This window comes from Amblyomma maculatum, chromosome 11 (assembly GCF_055883805.1).
Source record: "Amblyomma maculatum isolate TAMU_Amacu chromosome 11, ASM5588380v1, whole genome shotgun sequence".
NCBI classification, from domain to species: Eukaryota; Metazoa; Arthropoda; class Arachnida; order Ixodida; family Ixodidae; genus Amblyomma; species Amblyomma maculatum.
In genome coordinates, this window is record NC_139354.1 from 63,963,267 (window position 1) to 63,971,952 (window position 8,686).

Below are 8,686 nucleotides of genomic sequence, written 5' to 3' on the forward strand. Positions count from 1 at the left end.
CGGTGTCTTTGTGCCTCATCCCATTTCTGCGAGGCGTGATGGAAAAGAGCTGGTCAACTTAAGCAAAAGCGTGTACAGCGACAGGGAAATCATGAGACGCCATCTTCCTCGTCTCTATAATGACGTGCTGATGTAGGCAGTTTCTATTGGTCCCGCACATATCGTCTTTAGGTTAGTTAGATGGGTAAGCGAAGCCCCCGGAAAACCGAAGACCCCGGAGACGTGGGTAATTTTAGCCGTGCTCATATATTGAAAATTCATTTCTTAATAACTCTTCTTCAAGAGCACCTATTCCTGTTGGTGTTTTTAATTTGGTATCTGCGTGACATAAAGAATTCACCTAAAGTGTAGCAGGCAAGCTAAAGCGTAGCGGAAGAGCGTTGCAGGGACCCCCCAAAAAAACGTCTGTGAGACAACAAGAATATAGACGTTTTTCCAAGCACTCTATGCTTCTACAGCTAAGAACTCCTGCCGCTTTCCAAAACAAAGCTTATCTCCAGTCAATTGGGTCAGAATATCATCCGCGTCAACTCATTCATTAACTGGCAAATGTTACAAAGCCACCAGTACAGAAGTAGCGGTTGAATTCACGCGAGCTCTTTCAGCAGCACTTACAGTTTTATTTTTTGAAATCTAGAGCTTATGCTGACTGAACAAAATTGCCGCGAAATTTCTAGCGTGAAGTGTAAATTCCAAAGACACCGGTGAGCCTAATGTGCACCGTACATATACGCGTTACCGTAAAGTCAAATCTACATCCATTTAGGCCTCAGAACAAAGCTGATCAGTGCCGAATCAGATGTACAAAATAGGGAGTGAAAATGGCATCACATCAGCCACGTAAGCACTGTGATTTCGAAATTCGCGATTTAGCATAGCCTGCTGTTGCCCACGTTATCCCGACGTATGCCATTTTGTGGCTGACAATGAGACCGCATGAAGCGAAAATGTGGCCCTGGCAGCTGCCGTCAAGGACACAGTTGGGGTCGCCAGCGAGTGCTATAATGGGCTCTACAAAACACGTCGCTGTGGAGGACAATAATTATTTACATACATTTGGTGTTTTGTGCAGACGCCGCGGCTGCTTTCTACCTTCACTGATAACGAGCGGTATAGGCCAAAAATCAGGCTTCGGCTTTCTCCCTAGTTCACGGCCGTCATGTTGAGATACACAGCGCGGTGGCATAGCGATAAGCAATTTTGAAAACGATATACCTGCAATGCAGATGCTCTATTTCGCATTAGGCCAGTAGAAACAACACTGCAGAAAACTTTCTTTTATCGTAAAACAATCTCCGAGCAGTGCTTGATAGGTAATTGTGACCGCAAAACTTTCTGTCGTAACATCACAAACGATATAGTTATAACGAAAATGTTATATCGAACAACAAAAACTGTACATAACTACAAACATTACGGTGAATATATAGAAATATGTGAGGATACTGTAGAATTCCGCAGCATTAGGTCATATTTTGCAGAGTTTCGCAGTTTTCCGGCTGGAAAGTTCTCCTGTTTTTGTACAACGTTGTGTAGGGTTGGTAAAAACTTTATCTAATCTATATTTGTTAATTGTTAGTGCCCGTTCTACAAAGAAAACATCAGAACTGCTGCTATGGATGACTACAACTCGCTGTGCATATTTATACTTAAAAATATTAGTATTATAGTAATAAAACAAAATAAAAACAGATCTGAGCAAGTAAATTGTCGCAAAAACTGGCGAACAAAGCTGCAATGTTCAGCTTCTCTTGGGAGCGAAGAATCAATGGCTACAATGGCATTGCACTGCGTTTGTGGACTTTCTGCAATGAGATACTCAATGTCGCTATTGTTCTTGTCTGGCCGCGCTACTTATATAGCTAGGGCGCCGGCGTGTTTTATAAAAGTGCTTGGAACAAAGGCTACTTTAGAGACGTTATCCGAAGACAAAGGCCCAGATGAGTGTAGAGCCTGAGTTGCTTTTGGACGTCAAACACCACCCCACCCAAAATGGCTCAACGTATTTCTTTTTCAGAACAAATAATATTGTCTACACGGAACTCATGACAAAAAGTGAGGAGCTGTGACACGCGAAGCCATGAAAAATGTCTCCCATAACCGGCTCATAAAAAAACACTCCTCACCAGTTGCAAGGGGATTGTTTTACCTTAAAAACCCTCAAGACTAAGCTTTTATCATATTATAGACCACTGTATGCCGTATACAGGTCCTCATAAAATTGTTTTCTTCTGTATTTTCCTCTGCCTAACCGAATAGTAAAGAAGCTGCAATATACCACTATGTTTTGTTTCTGCCTGAGAGCGTTTTGCAGCAAATGCAGCGATACTATTTTATTTGCAACCTGAGAACAATTATCGACGATGCAATAAAGATATATTTGGGCCAGAAGGCGGATGACCCTTTCCATAAGCCCGTAAACAATTCGGCTGTCGCTCTCACCTTTGACGCTTGTTAGAGAATGATAAAAAAATGAGAAATGGGTGCTCATGTTCGAGTGTACATGTTAATGTGATCGGGGCTTGGGGCCTAGGCTTCACCACAGTGGGACCACGGGGAGCCGAGACGCAGGAGAAAGAAGAAGAGCAGCCAGGGGGGAGAGGCGAAGAAGAACGTTTCATACACTTTTTACATGATGGAATATTTACAGGTAAGATGAAGAAACCAGAGCTGCCCGTGGAGACAATTTCCCCCGCTTAAATACGGTAGAGTATCCCCACTTCCCTAGCTGGAGAACAAAGTTCAATCGATGTACTCTAATCAGTGGGGCACAAGAGATCACTCGGTGTGCCGCCCACTGCCGAGGGTGGTGCTCGAACCTCCTCTCATATTTCGGTGGCGAAGCCGAATTTCTCTGGTGTCGATGACGATGTTGTGCTGGTGGTGGAGGTCCTGCACCAGGGCGAAACAGCCCGCGATGACGTCCGTTGGTGGCGGTCATTTCTCCCGCGTAATTGCAAGGTCACCCGCCTACTTCGAGAACTCGGCGAGCGGAGTTAAGGCTGCTCGGTGACCCGCGTCTGGTCCATTGAACACAAGGATAGGTTCCCTGCTGTCGCCGCCATGGGCGCCAAGGGGGATTAACGCCCGAAAGGGCAGCTCGCCTCCGTCCCGAAGGAGAAAAGGAGGGGGAGGCTTGGCCGTCGCAGCAGGAAACAGAGGTTCACTACGTAGCCGTCGCCGCCGCTTCGCTGTCTTTGGCCGTAGTCGTCCCCCAGCGTCCGCAAGACCCGTTTCTGTGCTCAGCTGCTGAAGAATCGGCGCGAACCTCAACGGGAGCCCCCTTCGCAACAATATTTTGAACCGAATTCATCGTTTTGCAACACTCACACTCAATCAACCTGCGCATTCAGCTCACAGTTAAACGTGTAGCAAGAAATGTGCTAGTGCCTTATTCTCCTTAGATGAAAGCATACCTAAATGCACAGGTCAATCCGTTTGCCCTGCTTCCCTTTTTCATAATATGCGCCGAAACAAGCCGATCAATGAAAGGTAAGGAAACGTCTTTGCGTGCTTTCAGATCCAACGTTAATAACCATTCCTAATTTGCAGCTAAAAGGAAACTGCTAGAAATAAATCAAATTTTATATCCTTAATTAGAAGAAGAAAAGCAAAATCAGCTAATCCTTGCTTCGAATTTTGCACAAATAGCGAACATTTTGATAGCCATGACATTTGCCGAACGTTTACTTATAGCACGTTTACTTATAGATCTTGTGGGTATTACACACCTTGTGGGTAATAATGAATGCGAGCCTCTTCCCTAAACAGTGCGGAATAGTAAAACGACAGAAGTAAGCTGATATATTTTTTGCAGTTGATATTGGCGAAAATATATTTAGGAGGGTTGTTGTACTAGTTAAGGAAGAAATATGAAACGAATTTGGAACAAGGTATCTTTCATTCATTCAGTCATTTTATTATTTTTGCATATGCTGCAGACCTGTCTAAAGCTCATATGGGAGTGGGGATAGTACACATTAAACCAACCTATTACTGAAAGAGCATATGACACACAGATTTACGTGCCGCTAGAACAAGTTCTGCCGTGTGTATAACAAGAACTGACAAGTTTTAAGTAAACAAAAAACCCGATGTCAATATGTTAATGCAGATTGTTTGAATAGAGCTGTCTATATTAACGCCGAACGATAATTTGTTCAAGCGAGAAGCTGTTTTGGAAATAAATGAGTGGTTAGTTTTGTTACAGCACTTAATAGTTTTCTCTACGTTTCAAGTCAGGTTTATTCTTGACGGCTTGCAGCAGGATTGCTCGAGCGTAAGCTAAAAAAATCGAGCCTTCTATCCTGCGTGAACCAATAACGTTCGAGTCGGGCGCTGCGGGTCAATAAGTAAGGTAAGTGCCATCTCAGCGATGGCAGAAGCTAGTTTCCTCCCTTTAGTGTCTTCCTTTGGATATCCCCATAAGGAGCTATAAGCGTTAAAGTCTCCGAATAATGCTACGGCAGCTGTTTGAGCTTCTCTTAGTTCTTTGAGAAAGATAGCGTCGAAGGCTACGTGGCGCTGTTTTAGGCGACTGTATATATTGAGTGTATAGTTGCACTTTCTGTTTCGGTGTTGTAGTAGCAACTTTATGAAGGTATATTCAATGTCGCTGTGTAGATCAAGGTCTACAGTGACTGCTGTACATGATTTGTGGACCACAATGCATATCGAGTGGTTTGTTAGATGTGTTGAGTATCCTCTGATCTTAGCCTTCATATTCACTTCTTGCAGAGCTATTATTTGAGGCGCAATAGAATAGGATTCTATGTAGTGTTGTAATGTTTCCCTCTTACGCTTTAGTCGCCTACAGTTGAATTGTAGGATTGTGAGTTTAGGTCTTGGTTGTGGCGCAATGTTGAGGATTAGAAAGGTGTGTCTGATCCTGTGGTGCATCTTCAGGTTCTTTATCAAGTTCAGGAATGACTAGGTGACGATTTCATATTTGCCCTCTAGTTTTTTGCCCTTGTTGTGAGAAACATTCGAAAATTCCTTAATTTTGCAGTCAATTCTAATCTCGTGCGCTTGCATCCTGATAGAACTGGTTAAATTTTTCCATCATGGACTTGATGACTGATTCTAACATGCTTTTGATTGTTGTCTGGATCATAATTTGTAATTTATTCTCCATGAAACCTTGGACTGTGTTTTCTAGGCGGGTAATGCCGTCCTGTGTTTGGATGTTCTCGGTATATTGCGGCATGGGTGCCTGCGGTACTGCTGCCATTTATTTATTTATTTCAGCCTCAAAGGCCCCATTGAAGGGGTATTACATGAGGGAGTGGGTTTCAGGGCATAACATTGCTTCAAGTGATGCTTTGAACATTGATGGGTCTGTATGGTACATGCCGCATTGGCGCCTGCTATGGCGTCTCTAGTGCAGTTTGCCTCTCGAGGGTGCTAGTATTTAGCTGCTGTGGTTGCGGAGGGTGTTCTTCTTCCTTGTCCTCCTCCATCGGACATGCCTGTTGCGTAATGGAGGTAATGTGTTGTTCGGTTTGGCTGCGATGCCTGCTTGCTCTTTTAGTTTTTATTTTCTGACTTTAGTTTCTCGATCTCTGCTTTAAGTTGTTTGTAAGCCAACGCTTCGGGGGAGGAGGCAGCTACATGTGCCCAGCTCACCTTGCCATCGTCGCGCTGCTTCTAGTAGTGGGGTCCCGTTGTCTTCTCAGCTGGACGACTGCCGGTGGGGTGCGACGCCTTGTCGGTAGGACCAGGTCCTTTGCTTTATGGCCGTGAGCCGTGTGGTGCTGAGATGCTGCTGTTTGACTGAGCCTGTTGGGTCAGTCGGTCCCCGCTGCTCGATGTGCCTCATGCAGCTGGACCGGTCTCGGAACTTGGCCCTGGACTGGTAACTGTGTTGACCTGTCTTGGATTTATCTGGTTGGGACGTTCAGTACTTGCATTGATTCGACCCCATGGAATTTTGGCATTCGCACACCGTGCACTTGGGTTGGCAGTCATGGGATCTTGATTATCGTCCTGACCGCACAGCGGACATCGTGACTGCTCAGGGCAAGGGCAGATATCCGCTCAGTGTCCAAGCTTCCCGCACAGTAAACAGGCTGGTGTTGTTTCCTTGTATAGACCATAGTAAAAGACATGAAAAGGGACATTTCTTCTTTCAAAAAAGTGACGCCGCTACGTTAGAGGAACCTATTTTTTTCACGTTCACCACTGATGTGCCCAGGCAGAGAATCGCTTCCATCATGTCTTCGTTGAAAACCCTATGATCCACCTGTATTACTCATTTACTTGTGTCGTTAGAGGGTCGGAGATAGGAGTACACTGCGTGTGCTGTGTCCCCTAGTTCAAGTTCTTGAATTGCGAGGATCTTTTTTATTATTTCGGCGTCTCGCACGCCGACGACGACGATGTTTTGTTCCCAAATCGGCCAAACGCTGAGCGCTGCTGGTGTGTTGGTAATGCCTGCTGCTATGTGCAAGGAACTTCCGAGAGTGTTGCTTCCCCTCAATTTGCTGAGATACAGTGTGCCTTTAGCCATTTGGATGAAACACGGAACTATGGTGGTTCGAGTGCTGGCATTGATATGCTTTATTATTATTGAAGGACAACACAATTCGGGCGCACAATGTTTATACATGCAGGCCAAAGCTCATTCAATTGCCCTCAATACCAGGCTCTGATAACATCCGTTTCCACCTCAATAGACAAAAAGCATTTCGCCTTAAAAGGAAGGCACTATTATAAACGCTCGTTAGGCTTCTTCTTGAGCAGTCAGTACCTTATCACGAGCGTCTTTGTCACTATGGTCCAATCACTTAAAAATAAGGGATGTTTAATTCAAACGGATCCTGAATTTCGAATTGCAGGGCTGTTCTTCACGGCAACGCAGTACTTGGAAACACTATTTACAACCAATTCGTAAACCCCTTTTAACTTTTTCTCCCCCCTGCATGCTGCAGTGTATTAAGCATCCTGTTCAGGGTAGCGCGTTTGATTAGCGCTCTCAGACACAATTATGCGTTACAACGCCGCGGTTGTCATTTACTACTGTCCGGGCGCCCGCCATAGACGTGATCTAGAGGCCTCCAGAAGGAAGCAGGGCCGATTACGCAATCTCGGCAGCGACGCTGCACACCTTCAACCTCGTCGACGGATCCCAGCGGGAGCCTCAAGAGCGTTCCCAATTTTAGCACCAGCTAGAAGGCAAAGCCACCATAGTATGCATCCCACCGCAGGGAACCGGGCCTCCTCACAACGTGTCCTTCAGATAGCTACGCACGCAGACAACAGCTTGTTGAGAATTCGAGGTCTTTCTAGTGTGGGCCGTAGAGCTGTGGTGTTCGTGTTCTCTCATAACACCCCTTCCCTTTTCTCGAAGGTTCGGTAGCTGTTATTTGATAGCTCGCCATGATGCAATTGCCTGTTATTGGTGCGGCTTCGACGCCGGTACCAGGCAGTCCCAAGGTTAGCGAAGCCAGGATTGTAGCGCTATGAGCTCTATTGTCTTGTTGTTCATGGCGCTGAGCATAGCTGACCAATTAATTGTAGTTGTAGTATAGTTGGCTCCATGTCTTCATAATGACTATTTTGTACTCTGTGTGCTTGTTGTTTATAAACCTATTTCATCCGTTAGTTCAAGTTAGGCGTCCTCCGTCTCTCTGCATTATCTACACGTCACCCACCAAAACGACGAGCAGCTCAAAGAGGTGCAGAAGAAGAAAGGAAAGAACACGTCAAACTGTGATTTTACTAACGCGTTCAGCGTACCTCTTGCGGTTAAGGAATAGGAGGGTAATGGTCGCTCGGTAGCTGTGTTTCGCTGATCTCAAGCCAGAGAATGTGCAATAGAAAAGTGTAAAAACAAACAGTGTGAAATATATGGAGTCAAGTTGTTACGGAATAATTTGGAAAGTAACCATACGAGTACATAAGCATTATGCTGAAAAAACATTTCAAAGCATAGAACACATATCTGAAAAGAGGTTACAATAGACAGGGAGTACAAAAATAGCACATGGGGGCATACGGAGGCAAGCAGCCAAAAACGAGGTTGTTCACGGGGAACTGCGACACGACGAATACAGGTGGATATATATGAGGCTATTCCTTAGACTGCGCCTCTGCTCTCAGATCCTATCTGGGCTTGCCGATAGCCACTGAAATTCATAATGTCCTAGACGACTAATATTGACTCGAAAAAGATGAGAATGGCTAGATTACTTAAGCGAAATTCACATTGACTTAGAATGACCAAGTGCAAAAAATAATAATTATTCAGCGAAATTGAGTGAAAAGCCAAGAAACATAAAAAGATAAATCAGGCCGAGTGGGTATTAACTACGATAGTTACAGGCAGGAATGACAAAACTAAAAGCAAGCGAGGGGTCTTGTTCTGATGTTTTTTAATCTCATGTTCATAACTCGGCGCACTAAAAATTTTATTAGGTTCTTTGTTTGATTTTTTTGTGACAATCTCCTAATGCTTTATGAAAAAGCGTTTGGGCTGTAGAAGTAGCTGTTTCATTATGGTGGCAATCAAAGTGTATTGAAGCGATTGTGCGTTCAAGTGCACACCTTCCCAGTTCCTTGTCTCAAAATCCCTAGCGATTTTGTTGTTCTGTGCTAGTCAAGCTTTATTATCCTATGGAAAAGTAAAACAATTTTTTCCCTTTTTCTCTGGGATGTACTGACTTGCATCCATACTGGGTGAGCTGTT